Source organism: Salvelinus alpinus, chromosome 37, assembly GCF_045679555.1.
Source record: "Salvelinus alpinus chromosome 37, SLU_Salpinus.1, whole genome shotgun sequence".
In the NCBI taxonomy this organism is placed as follows: Eukaryota; Metazoa; Chordata; class Actinopteri; order Salmoniformes; family Salmonidae; genus Salvelinus; species Salvelinus alpinus.
In genome coordinates this window covers 12,347,915-12,362,456 of record NC_092122.1, presented here as the reverse complement: position 1 = coordinate 12,362,456, position 14,542 = coordinate 12,347,915, and the positions used below count along the sequence as shown (strand labels likewise).

Sequence of the window (14,542 nt, the reverse complement as noted above, 5' to 3'; positions counted from 1 at the left end):
ATTTACCCTCCATACAAACCCCCTTCACTGTTATAAATTTGTAAGTCGCTCTGGATAAGAGCGTCTGCTAAATGACTTAAATGTAAATGTAAATAAATTTAATGATAACACCACAACAAACTTACAGTAACCTAAAATGACCTTTAATAATAATGTTTCACAAAAGACTAGTTACCATAACAGACACAGTCAGGTACACACCCTGTGATTCCTCTGCCACTAGGTTGATCTATGTTATCAGCCTTGAGCAGTGATTGGTGTGGATATAGTAAAATTTTAAATCAAAATTGTATTTGTCACATGCTTCGTAAACAACAGGTGTAGTCTAACAGTGAAATGCTTCCTTAGGGGCCCTTCCCAACAATGCAGAGAAACAAGAGAAATAGTAGAAAAATAGTAACAGAAGGAATAAAGCCACAATCTGCAATATTAAAGCTGATCTACCCCCCATTAAAAAAAAAAAAAATTAAACACTGAATAAATACACAATGAGTAATGTTAACTTTGCTATATAGTGGAGATAAGAGTGCTGGTTTATGGCACTGAGTACAAAGCCAGGCTGCAGGACATCCTGCATCTGGTAAAGGTGATATTACCAAGCAGAGCTGAGGGAAGGAGTCTGCCTTAATTAAGGTTTGCAGGCTGAGAGTACTTAGCACCTCTGAACAAAGTTGTGGCTGTAATTTGCAAAACAGACAAAAATGGCAGCAGTCAGATTCCCAGATGGGTGGTCCCTAAAACAGTGTAGTCAGCAAGCTTACAAATGGCAGACAAACAGCACACCATAATTCGGTGCAATGTGTTTTTTTAAGCGCTTTTCAGGCTGCTAGCAGAATGTCGCTTAGTACCTAACATACTGTATAGCTAAGAGAAATATCATCAGCTAGCTAACTTCATTTTAGCTTGTTATCTTGATGTATTTACAGTCGTATGAAAAAGTTTGGGCACCCCTCTGAGGCTGCATAATAATTTACTGTCGTCACAGAAAATGATCACAGTGGCATGCCATTCATTTTCTAATAAAAGCTGAGTACTGGGGTATTCTCCAGACAAATATTTTTAGTGTAGCAATATTAAGTTGTATGAAATTAAATCAGATGTGAAAAATAGGCTATGCAAAAATGTGGGCACCCTTGTCATTCTGTTGATTTGAATACCTGTAACTACTTAGCACTGATTAATTGGAACACACAATTGGTTAGGTGAGATCATTAAGCCTTGAACTTCATAGACAAGTGCATCCAATAATGAGAAAAGGTATTTAAGGTGGCCAAATGCAAGTTGTTGTTCTCTTTGACTCTCCTCTGAAGAGTGGCAACATGGGGGGCCTCAAAACAACTCTCAAATGACCTGAAAACAAAGATTGTTCAACATTATGGTTTAGAGGAAGACTACAAAAAGCTATCGCAGAGATTTAAGCTGTCAGTGTCCACTGTGAGGAAATGGAAGACCACAGGCACAGTTCTTGTTAAGGCCAGAAGTGGCAGGCCAAGTAAAATATCGGAGAGGCAAAGGATGGTGAGAACGGTCAAAAACAGCCCACAGACCACCTCCAAAGACCTACAACATCATCTTGCTGCAGATGGTGTCACTGTGCATCGTTCAACAATTCAGCGCACTTTGCACAAGGAGAAGCTGTATGGGAGAGTGATGCGGAAGAAGCCACTTCTGCACACACGCCACAAACAGAGTCGCTTGAGGTATGCAAACGCACATTTGGACAAGCCAGCTTCATTTTGGAATAAGGTGCTGTGGACTGATGAAACAAAGATTGAGTTATTTGGTCATAACAAGGGACGTTATGCATGGCGGCAAAAGAACACAGCGTTCCAAGAAAAACACTTGCTCCCCACAGTAAAATTTGGCGGGGGTTCCATCATGCTGTGGGGCTGTGTGGCCAGTGCCGGTACTGGGAATCTTGTTAAAGTTGAGGGTCGCATGGATTCCACTCAATATCAGCAGATTCTTGGGAATAATGTTGAAGAATCAGTCACAAAGTTGAAGTTATGCCCGTGCTGGATATTTCAACAAGACAACGACCCAAAACACTGCTCAAAATCTACCCGGGCATTTATGCAGAGGAACAAGTACAATGTTCTGGAATGGCCATCCCAGTCCCCAGACCTGAATATCATTGAGAATCTGTGGGATGATTTGAAGCGGGCTGTCCATGCTCAGCAACCATCAAACCTAACTGAACTGGAGATGTTTTGTAAGGAGGAATGGTCCAAAATACCTTCATCCAGAATCCAGACACTCATTAGAGGCTATGGGAAGCATCTAGAGCAGGGGTGTCAAACTCATTTCGCATCGTGGGCCACATACGGCCTAGGGAGATGTCAAGTGGGCCGGACCATTAAAATTATACCATACTCTGCTATAAATAACCAAAATATCATGTCTTTCCTTTGTTTTGGTGTAAAGAAGCACAAGAACATTAGGAAAATATTGAAATTTAATGAACTATCCTTTTACAAAACATTTCATGAAACACCTCATATTTCCTTAGACAAATGTGCAATTTACTTTTATCATTCACAAATATGCATTGCAACTGATCCCACTGATTGTACAAAGGCACAAAACTTTAATTGGTACTGAAAAATATAGTAATGCACTTTAAGATTAAATGAGACTTTTAAAGAAAGGACCCGCCAGCAATTCGTTAATCTTATCTCTTCTCAGTTGTCCTTGCAAGCCGTCATATTTTTCGCTGTGATGAGTCTCGTAGTGGCGTCGAATATTATATTCCTTCAATACCGAAACTTGTTGCAAACACACCAAGCACGAAGGTTTTCCGTGCATCTCTGTAAAAAAAATTATACTAATTTATACTAATTTGTTATACTAATTTCCGCGACGCTTATAAGGCCCTCCCCCGCCCCCCTTTCGGAAAAGCTGACCACGACTCCATTTTGTTGATTCCAGCCTACAAACAAAAACAACAAGCTCCCGCGCTCAGGTCTGTTCAACGCTGGTCCGACCAATCTGAATCCACGCTTCAAGACTGCTTCGATCACGCGGATTGGAATATGTTCCGCATCGCGTCCAACAACAATATTGACGAATATGCTGATTCGGTGAGCGAGTTCATTAGGAAGTGCATTGACGATGTCGTACCCACAGCAACGATAAAAACATTCCCAAACCAGAAACCGTGGATTGACGGCAGCATTCGCGTGAAACTGAAAGCGCGAACCACTGCTTTTAACCAGGGCAAGGTGACCGGAAGCATGACCGAATACAAACAGTGTAGCTATTCTCTCCGCAAGGCAATCAAACAGGCTAAGTCTCAGTACAGAGACAAAATCGAGTCGAAATTCAACAGCTCAGACACAAGAGGTATGTGGCAGGGTCTACAGTCAATCACGGATTACAAAAAGAAAACCAGCCCCGTCGAGGACCAGGATGTCTTGCTCCCAGACAGGCTAAACAACTTTTTTGCCCGCTTTGAGGACAATACAGTGCCACTGACACGGCCCCCTACCAAAACCTGCGGGCTCTCCTTCACTGCAGCCGAGGTGAGTAAAACATTTAAACGTGTTAACCCTCGCAAGGCTGCAGGCCCAGACGGCATTCCCAGCCGCGTCCTCAGAGCATGCGCAGACCAGCTGGCTGGTGTGTTTACGGACATATTCAATCAATCCTTATCCCAGTCTGCTGTTCCCACATGCTTCAAGAGGGCCACCATTGTTCCTGTTCCCAAGAAAGCTAAGGTAACTGAGCTAAACGACTACCGCCCCGTAGCACTCACTTCCGTCATCATGAAGTGCTTTGAGAGACTAGTCAAGGACCATATCACCTCCACCCTACCGGACACCCTAGACCCACTCCAATTTGCTTACCGACCCAATAGGTCCACAGACGACGCAATCGCAACCACACTGCACACTGCCCTAACCCATCTGGACAAGAGGAATACCCATGTGAGAATGCTGTTCATCGATTACAGCTCAGCATTTAACACCATAGTACCCTCCAAACTCGTCATCAAGCTCGAGACCCTGGGTCTCGACCCCGCCCTGTGCAACTGGGTCCTGGACTTCCTGACGGGCCGCCCCCAGGTGGTGAGGGTAGGTAACAACATCTCCACCCCGCTGATCCTCAACACTGGGGCCCCACAAGGGTGCGTTCTGAGCCCTCTCCTGTACTCCCTGTTCACCCACGACTGCGTGGCCATGCACGCCTCCAACTCAATCATCAAGTTTGCGGATGACACTACAGTGGTAGGCTTGATCACCAACAACGACGAGACGGCCTACAGGGAGGAGGTGAGGGCCCTCGGAGTGTGGTGTCAGGAAAATAACCTCATACTCAACGTCAACAAAACAAAGGAGATGATTGTGGACTTCAGGAAACAGCAGAGGGAGCACCCCCCTATCCACATCGACGGGTCAGTAGTGGAGAAGGTGGAAAGTTTTAAGTTCCTCGGTGTACACATCACGGACAAACTGAACTGGTCCACCCACACAGACAGCGTTGTGAAGAAGGCGCAGCAGCGCCTCTTCAACCTCAGGAGGCTGAAGAAATTCGGCTTGTCACCAAAAGCACTCACAAACTTCTACAGATGCACAATCGAGAGCATCCTGTCGGGCTGTATCACCGCCTGGTACGGCAACTGCTCCGCCCACAACCGTAAGGCTCTCCAGAGGGTAGTGAGGTCTGCAGAACGCATCACCAGGGGCAAACTACCTGCCCTCCAGGACACCTACACCACCCGATGTCACAGGAAGGCCATAAAGATCATCAAGGACAACAACCACCCAAGCCACTGCCTGTTCACCCCGCTATCATCCAGAAGGCGAGGTCAGTACAGGTGCATCAAAGCAGGGACCGAGAGACTGAAAAACAGCTTCTATCTCAAGGCCATCAGACTGTTAAACAGCCACCACTAACATTTAGCGGCCGCTGCCAACATACTGACTCAACTCCAGCCACTTTAAAAATGGGAATTGATGGAAATTATGTAAAAATTTACCACTAGCCACTTTAAGCAATGCCACTTAATACAATGTTTACATACCCTACATTACCCATCTCATATGTATATATACTGTACTCTATATCATCTACTGCATCTTGCCATCTTTATGCAATACATGTACCACTAGCCACTTTAAACTATGCCACTTTATGTTTACATACCCTACAGTACTCATCTCATATGTATATACCGTACTCTATACCATCTACTGCATCTGCCATGCCGTTCTGTACCACCACTCATTCATATATCTTTATGTACATATTCTTTATCCCTTTACACTTGTGTGTGTGTGTAAGGTAGTAGTGTGGAATTGTTAGGTTAGATTACTGTTGGTTATTACTGCATTGTCGGAACTAGAAGCACAAGCATTTCGCTACACTCGCATTAACATCTGCTAACCATGTGTATGTGACTAATAAAATTTGATTTGATTTGATTTAAATAAATAGGACGTGGTCCATTTTTCTTTGAAAATTCTACACTCCTTATCTACTTTTCTCCGTTTGGATAACGACATTTTGGCTAATGAGGGTGTAGCGGAGAGGTAGAGACCAAGGTATTAACAACGTCGTAACAAGCAGCAGATGGCGCATTGATACCGTCTGCTGTTTTCAGTCTGTCTCAGTGATGCAGCTTGTCTTCTACTCTGATGGAAAGAGTGCGCCCCTTAGCGGATAATCCATGAATTGCAGCGAATTAAAAATATTAATTCCATGTCTTTTATGCATTTTTTCCACTTTCAAATTATCCTGCGGGCCTGATCGAACCTCCTTGGGGGCCGGTTCCGGCCCGCGGGCCGTATGTTTGACACCCCTGATCTAGAGGTTGTTATTTTAGCAAAAGGAGGCTCTACTAAATATTGATGTGATTTTTCTATTGGGGTGCCCAAATTTATGCACCTGTCTAATTTTGTTTTGATGCATATTGCACATTTTCTGTTAATCCAATAAACCTCATTTCACTACTGAAATATTACTGTGTCCATCAGTTATTTGATAGATCAAAATGAAATTGCTGATCCAAACACCCAATTATTTATAAATGGAAATCATGGAAATTGTCAGGGGTGCCCAAACTTTTTCATACAACTGTATCATTGTAAATTAAAAACACATGCTCCAAATGCATGTATAGATAACAGGCATGGAGGAGGGTGAACAGATTTGCCTCTCCAGCTGTCAGAAAAAGGAGAGTAGTCTACTAGCTAGTTAGATAGGGCTGGTCATTTTAGGGGAGGACAGTAATTTCCCCTAGAGGGGAAAATTATGAAGACCGACAGAGTCAATAGCAACCACAACATGCTGCTGAGGGGAGAACGGAGCAAATGGAATGGCAAACACCTGCAAACTATGTGTTTGATGTATTTGATAACGTTCCACCCATTCCGCTCCAGTCATTACCACGAGACCGTCCTCCCCAATTAAGGTGCCACCAACCTCCTGTGATAGCAACTTAATAGTCAGGGCTGTCAGCCATAGGCCCACAGTATGATGGCATTAGAGGCATTATGGGCATGTGCAATGTGCCCTTGTCATTGTACATCTGAAGCAGAGAATAGCTAAACTCACACATTGTTTGCATATTGTTAAGCTGACTATATGTTCACAATTTAAAATGACTGGGGCTCCCCCAAGAATCTCCTGCCGACACTGTGTCTGATGGAAAATGCACTGTTAGTCAGTAGCACACATTCCTACACTCACACTGTCAGTGACCCGAGTCATCCTACCCATCCCTCCCAGTGTCTCTCTCCTCCTTTCCATCATACCCTCAATCTTCTTCTTTCCCTCCCCCACTCTCCCTCAGCCTATCAGAGACTGCTAACAAACAGAGGAGAGCTCAGATCAATGCGATGAATTATCAGCGGCTGTGTGCTCAGTCAGTCATCTGGCAATCTGGAAAGGGATACTCAAGTCGACTTTCCTTGACTCCCTGAGTGCTGATGGGGGAATACTAAAGTCTCACTCCAGTTCCAACATTCCCAGGATCCATTCCAGGATTCTTGATTTCCAAGATATTTAGGTTGCCGAGTCAGCGAAACAGAACAGGCTCTTAGGATTTCCTTTAACACATGGCATGGACGACAACACACACACGGGCGTTTAGGGATGCTTATAGTGTTTCAGATGTATTGCTAAAGGATCTCCTCTCTTGCTGCTGGTTCTGTCTCTGTTGGATATCACCGCTTTTAAACACTTTACAACAGTCAAGTCATTTGCTCCTTCACTTCTACCTTAAAAAAATACACACAAAAAAAGACAGGCCTTTTCACTTTAGTATTGCATAGAGAATCATGGAAGAGCATGTATGCACACACCCACTGGACAAAAACAAACCACTGCTCAAATAAACATGGTTGTCATAACAATAGTCTCTGTGTACTGGACAACAGAGCCTAGAAGCCTGCAATGTAATGAAGATTACCATGACAATATAAACTACCGTTCAAAAGTTTGGGGTCACTTAGAAATGTCTTTGTTTTTGAAAGAGAAGCACATTTTTTGTCCATTAAAATAAATAATAAAATAACATCAAATTGATCAGAAATACAGTGTAGACATTGTTAATGTTGTAAATTACTATTGTAGCTGGAAACGTCTGATTTTAAATGGAATATCTACATAGGCGTACAGAGGCCAATTATCAGCAACCATCACTCCTGTGTTCCAGTGGCACATTGTGTTAGCCTTTTTAAAATGATAAACTTGGATTAGCTAACTGATCATTAGAAAACCCTTTTGCAATTATGTTAGCACAGCTGAATACTGTTGTGATGATTAAAGAAGCAATAAAACTGGCCTTCTTTAGACTAGTTGAGTATCTGGAGCATCAACATCTGTGGGTACGATTACAGGCTCAAAATGGCCAGAAACAAAGAATGTTTCCTCTGAAAGTCGTCAGTCTGTTCTTGTTCTGAGAAATGAATGCTATTCCATGTGAGAAAATGCCAAGAAACTGAAGATCTCATACAACGCTGTGTACTAATCCCTTCACAGAACAGAACAGGCTCTAACCAGAATAGAAAGAGGAGTGAATACATTAACAAAAATGGCGGCAGTCAGATGCCCAGATGGGTGGTCCCTAAAACACAGTGTAGTCAGCATGCGAACAAATGGAAGACAAACAGCACACCATAATTCGGTGCAATGTGCATAGAGGTCGACCGATTAATCGGAATGGCCAATTAATTAGGGCCGATTTCAAGTTTTCATAACCATCGGAAATCGGTATTTTGGACACCGATTTGTATTTAACTAGGCAAGTCCGTTAAGAACACATTCTTATTTTCAATGACGGCCTAGGAACAGTGGGTTAACCGCCTTGTTCAGGGGCAGAACGGCAGATTTTTACCTTGTCAGCTCGGGGATTCAATCTTGCAACCTTACGGTTAACTAGTCCAACGCTCTACCCACCTGCTTTACATTGCACTCCACGAGGAGCCTGCCTGTTACGCGAATGCAGTAAGAAGCCAAGGTAAGTTGCTAGCTAGCATTAAACTTATCTTATAAAAAACCATCACAATCACTAGTTAACTACACATAGTTGATGATATTACTAGTTTATCTAGCGTGGCCTGCATTGCATATAATCGATGCGGTGCGCATTCACGAAAAAGGACTGTCGTTGCTCCAACGTGTACCTAACCATAAACATCAATGCCTTTCTTAAAATCAATACACAAGTATATATTTTTAGACCTGCATATTTAGTTAATATTGCATGCTAACATGAATTTATTTGTGTCACTTCTCTTGCAACAGAGTCAGGGTATATGCAGCAGTTTGGGCCGCCTAGCTCATTGCAAACTGTGTGAAGACTATTTCTTCCTAACAAAGACAGCCAACTTCGCCAAACGGGGAATGATTTAACAAAAGCGCATTTGCGAAAAAAGCACAATCGTTGCACGACTGTACCTAACCATAATCATCAATGCCTTTCTTAAAATCAATACACAGAAGTATATATTTTTAAACCTGCATATTTAGCTAAAAGGAATCCAGGTTAGCAGGCAATATTAACCAGGTGAAATTGTGTCACTTCTCTTGCGTTCATTGCACGCAGAGTCAGGGTATATGCAACAGTTTGGGCCGCCTGGCTCGTTGCGAACTAATTTGCCAGAATTTTACCTAATTATGACATAAATTGCAAAACCTTCAATGTTAACAGGAATATTTAGACTTATGGATGCCACCCGTTAGATAAAATACGGAACGGTTCCGTATTTCACTGAAAGAATAAACGTTTTGTTTTCGAGATGATAGTTTCCGGATTCTACATTATTAATGACCTAAGGCTCGTAATTCTGTGTGTTATTATGTTATAATTAAGTATGATTTGATAGAGCAGTCTGACTGAGCGATGGTAGGCACCAGCAGGCTCGTAAGCATTCATTCAAACAGCACTTTAGTGCGTTTTGCCAGCAGCTCTTCGCAATGCTTCAAACATTGCGCTGTTTGTGACTTCAAGCCTATCAACTCCCAAGATTAGGCTGGTGTAACCGATGTGAAATGGCTAGCTAGTTAGCGGGGTGCTCGCTAATAGCGTTTCAAACGTCACTCGCTCTGAGACTTGGAGTAGTTGTTCCCCTTGCTCTGCAAGGGCCGCGGCTTTTGTGGAGCGATGGGTAACGCTGCTTCGAGGGTGGCTGTTGTCGATGTGTTTCTGGTTCGAGCGAGGAGAGTGACGGAAGCTATACTGTTACACTGGCAATACTAAAGTGCCTATAAGAACATCCAATAGTCAAAAGTATATGAAATACAAATCGTATTAGAAATAGAGAAATAGTCCTATAATAACTACAACCTAAAACTTCTTACCTGGGAATATTGAAGAATCATGTTAAAAGGAACCACCAGCTTTCATATGTTCTCATGTTCTGAGCAAGAAACTTAAACGTTAGCTTTCTTACATGGCACATATTGCACTTTTACTTTCTTCTCCAACACTTTGTTTTTGCATTATTTAAACCAAATTGAACATGTTTCATTATTTATTTGAGGCTAAATTGATTTTATTGATGTATTATATTAAGTTAAAATAAGTGTTCATTCACTATTGTTGTAATTGTCATTATTACAAATAAATACATTTTTTTATTTTAAATATATATATATATATATATATATATACATACACACACACAGCGGGGAGAACAAGTATTTGATAACCTGCAAAATCGGCAGTGTTTCCTACTTACAAAGCATGTAGAGGTCTGTACGTTTTATCATAGGGACACTTCAACTGTGAGAGACGGAATCTAAAACAAAAAGTAATTAATTTGCATTTTATTGCATGACATAAGTATTTGATCACCTACCAACCAATAAGAATTCCGGCTCTCACAGACATGTTAGTTTTTCTTTAAGAAGCCCTCCTGTTCTCCACTCATTACCTGTATTAACTGCACCTGTTTGAACTCGTTACTTGTATAAAAGACACCTGTCCACACAGTCAATCAAACAGACTCCAACCTCTCCACAATGGCCAAGACCAGAGAGCTGTGTAAGGACATCAGGGATAAAATTGTAGACCTGCACAAGGCTGTGATGGGCTACAGGACAATAGGCAAGCAGCTTGGTGAGAAGGCAACAACTGTTGGCGCAATTATTAGAAAATGGAAGAAGTTCAAGATGACGGTCAATCACTCTCGGTCTGGGGCTCCATGCAAGATCTCACCTCGTGGGGCATCAATGATCATGAGGAAGGTGAGGGAACAGCCCAGAACTACACGGCAGGACCTGGTCAATGACCTGAAGAGAGCTGGAACCACAGTCTCAAAGAAAACCATTAGTAACACACTACGCCGTCATGGATTAAAATCCTGCAGCGCACGCTAGGTCCCCCTGCTCAAGCCAGCGCATGTCCAGGCCCGTCTGAAGTTTGCCAATGACCATCTGGATGATCCAGAGGAGGAATGGGAGAAGGTCATGTGGTCTGATGAGACAAAAATAGAGCTTTTTGGTCTAAACTCCACTCGCCGTGTTTGGAGGAAGAAGAAGGATGAGTACAACCCCAAGAACACCATCCCAACCGTGAAGCATGGAGGTGGAAACATCATTCTTTGGGGATGCTTTTCTGCAAAGGGGACAGGACGACTGCACCGTATTGAGGGGAGGACGGATGGGGCCATGTATCGCGAGATCTTGGCCAACAACCTCCTTCCCTCAGTAAAAGCACTGAAGATGGGTCGTGGCTGGGTCTTCCAGCATGACAACGACCCGAAACACACAGCCAGGGCAACTAAGGAGTGGCTCCGTAAGAAGCATCTCAAGGTCCTGGAGTGGCCTAGCCAGTCTCCAGACCTGAACCCAATAGAAAATCTTTGGAGGGAGCTGAAAGTCCGTATTGCCCAGCAACAGCCCCGAAACCTGAAGGATCTGGAGAAGGTCTGTATGGAGGAGAGGGCCAAAATCCCTGCTGCAGTGTGTGCAAACCTGGTCAAGAACTACAGGAAACGTATGATCTCTGTAATTGCAAACAAAGGTTTCTGTACCAAATATTAAGTTCTGCTTTTCTGATGTATCAAATACTTATGTCATGCAATAAAATGCAAATGAATTACTTTTAAAAAATCATACAATGTGATTTTCTGGATTTTTGTTTTAGATTCCGTCTCTCACAGTTGAAGTGTACCTATTGTTACGAATCCCTTTGGCCCGACAGTCTAGGGGGGATGGTAATGGGACCCGTAACACAACTCATGCAAATTATAGTAGTGAAAACGTAACAGTGAGAACAAATAACACAGACAACTTAATTACCGTCAAACACTAAATGTTTATTTATAAACACACGGTAAATGGGGGGGGAGCAGGAAAAAGGGGCTGAGCGGGACCCAAGGAATGAAAGAATAATAATTCAAAAACACCCCTAAGCTAGACTAGCCTACTTCACAAACAGCTAACTAACTAACCAAAAATACAGGGGGTGGTCCGCCCAGTTCTAACTAGTGTTTTTAACAATGTTTAACTACGGGTAGTGTAGCCCAAGGGCGACTTGTCTGGTTACCCCCTTTTCCCACCATCAAACAAACACTCAAACACCATAACCAAAACAATACTCACAGGTAGGGACAAAGTGACATGTAGCTGCAAAACACACAAGCGATCTACAGCCAGAAGGCATGTTACAAAGAGATTGAGCTGGGGAGAAAATAACTGACAGGGGTTTTAAACCAAGGGAAAGGGACTGTGATTGGGTAAGGGAAAAGGAGCAGGTGTCTTCCGATTAGCGACTGATTGATGACTGATTGGGGAATGATTATTGTCACCTGTGAGTAGGGGAGAAGGAGAGAAAAGAAATACACACAGGATACACACAGAACACTTGTATCCGTAACACTATGATAAAAACTACAGACCTCTACATGCTTTGTAAGTAGGACAACCTGCAAAATCAGCAGTGTATCAAATATTTGTTCTCCCCACTGTGTGTGTGTGTGTGTGTGTGTGTGTGTGTGTATATATATATATATATTTTTTTTTTTTTAAATAAATCGACTGATTAATCGGTATCGGCTTTTTTTGGTCCTCCAATAAATCGGCATCGGTGTTGAAAAATCATAATCGGTCGACCTAGTACATAACCAGGAAACAGAATAGGCAGGCAACTGTCTGCAAGTCTAAAACATTCAAAGGGACCTGGTCCCTAGAAAGGTCTGTGCTACAGAGGTGTACCAGCCCAGGGTGGCACCGGGTACTAGAGCAACTCATGACCCACTGGTCAGCTCTGGCTGGCACACCCCGTGGCCATGGGGAATGCACCCAGCAACCGTATGACCAGCTGGCATCAGGACGGGCAAGACAGAGTGGGCACTAGGTTGGCATCCAGTCAGTATACAGGTCAAACAGACTCAATGACATGGTCAGATAAATGATTAAACATTACTGTTTGCCTTAGTGACAATCAGCAGTTGAAACAAAATGTTTTGGTAAAAAGTTGCGGCATGGGGCTGAAGGAATGTAACCGCTCTCAAATTCATAGACAGAGAAATGGATGGAAGGACTGACCATCCCTGATATCAAAATTATAGTTACAAACATGTTGATGCTATATAGTGTTTTACTTTGTAAACAAACATTGGTGTAAAACAAGCTTATATTTGGGGTTCTGATGGGGTACGGCAGTTTAACTTAGCTTATGAGGCTTTTATAAGTTATATTCTTCAAGAATCAAATGGGACATAATATATAATTAATTTATTAATCAAAAAATGGATGCAGCAACTGCAGATTACCCCTTTAAAGTGGCTGTTGCTATTGGTTTTGGTGTTTACCTATGATTTTGCAACTGTTAAGCACATTCTCAAAACCTACATTTTGTGAGCGATGGCACAAGCAGGAGCCCTTGCATAATCCTTAGTTAATTCTCCCTGTAGGTGAAAGTTGATCCATTTAGAGTATGTTTGATGGCAAAAGAACAGGCCATAGGCCTTAGGGCCTGGAGGCACTATCAACATTTACAGTAGAGGGTGTTACCTGCAAACACAAACAAAAATATTATGATTTGAAATATGAATCATTGCTACAGTTCTGGAGGCAGTTAGCAGCAGCATGTCAAAATTAAAGTTAGGCCTATACCTGGTGAACTTTTAACACACAGGTATTTGCATGAGTGAGGTTTGCAGGTCATAGATCAGTAGGTCCCCCCCTGCGAAAGGCCCAGTGACACACTAAGTGTGACACGGTGGAGGTGAAGTGAAACTATGAGCAGGTGATGCTTATTTTGGTCAATTGTCACAAGGTGAGAAAGTTAACAGATGTTAGGTATTGACCGGGTGGTTCTGCTCTTCCAGAGAAGAGGAAATGTCTCAGACAGTACTGTAGTGCTTCCCCTAGCATCAGGTAGAAGTAGCCACTAGACAACTGACGTGTTGGTAGCAGACCTGACCATAGTTCTAAGTTCTTTAGACCTCACCCTTATAGAGACCATAGTAACCAGAGTTCTCAATCCTGGTCCGAACTCCAGGGGACCCACAGGGACTGTGCAGGATTTTGTTCCAGCATTGTACTGACACACCTGATTCCACTAATCATAAAAGCCCAGTTGATTCATTGAATCAGGTCAGTTACAGGCGGGAACTCTCAAAACTGGGCTCTTGGGCCTAAATTAGATACGGTGAGAGACACTGATTGTCTTGGCTCAGGCACAACTTTGTAAGCTTATCAGTGAAACCTCAGCAGAGTGAGTCTGGGCCAACATGGACAGTCAGGTAAACTAGACTATAGTTGTCTCCTGGGTGATGAAGTAACAGAGTCTGATGTAAGAGCAGGGTTTCCTTGCAGAGCATTCAGACTGGAGCGTGACTGGAATGTGAACTGAGCCGGGCAGCGTGAGGGAATGTCAGACACAATACTATCAGCAGGACCTGCTGTTGGGTAAAAACTACTGGAGGAAGAGAGGAAGGGAGTAGAAAAGGTGGAGAAAGGTGAGAGGTAAGAAACCGGTGACACAGGGTCAGAGTTGAAGTGGGGGAGGCGTCCTACGCTGAGATGGGGGCCTTAGATCAGGGTTTTCCCAAACTCTGTCCTGCGTCCCGCCCACCCCCCCGGGTGC

General features: G+C 43.1%; 1 protein-coding gene across 9 annotated transcripts in view; it reads right to left on the bottom strand.

Annotated features, from left to right (window-relative positions):
- LOC139565776 (myotubularin-related protein 5-like) overlaps positions 1 to 14,542 on the bottom strand; it is a 74,931-nt gene that overhangs the window by 47,834 nt on the left and 12,555 nt on the right. The window lies entirely within an intron of this gene.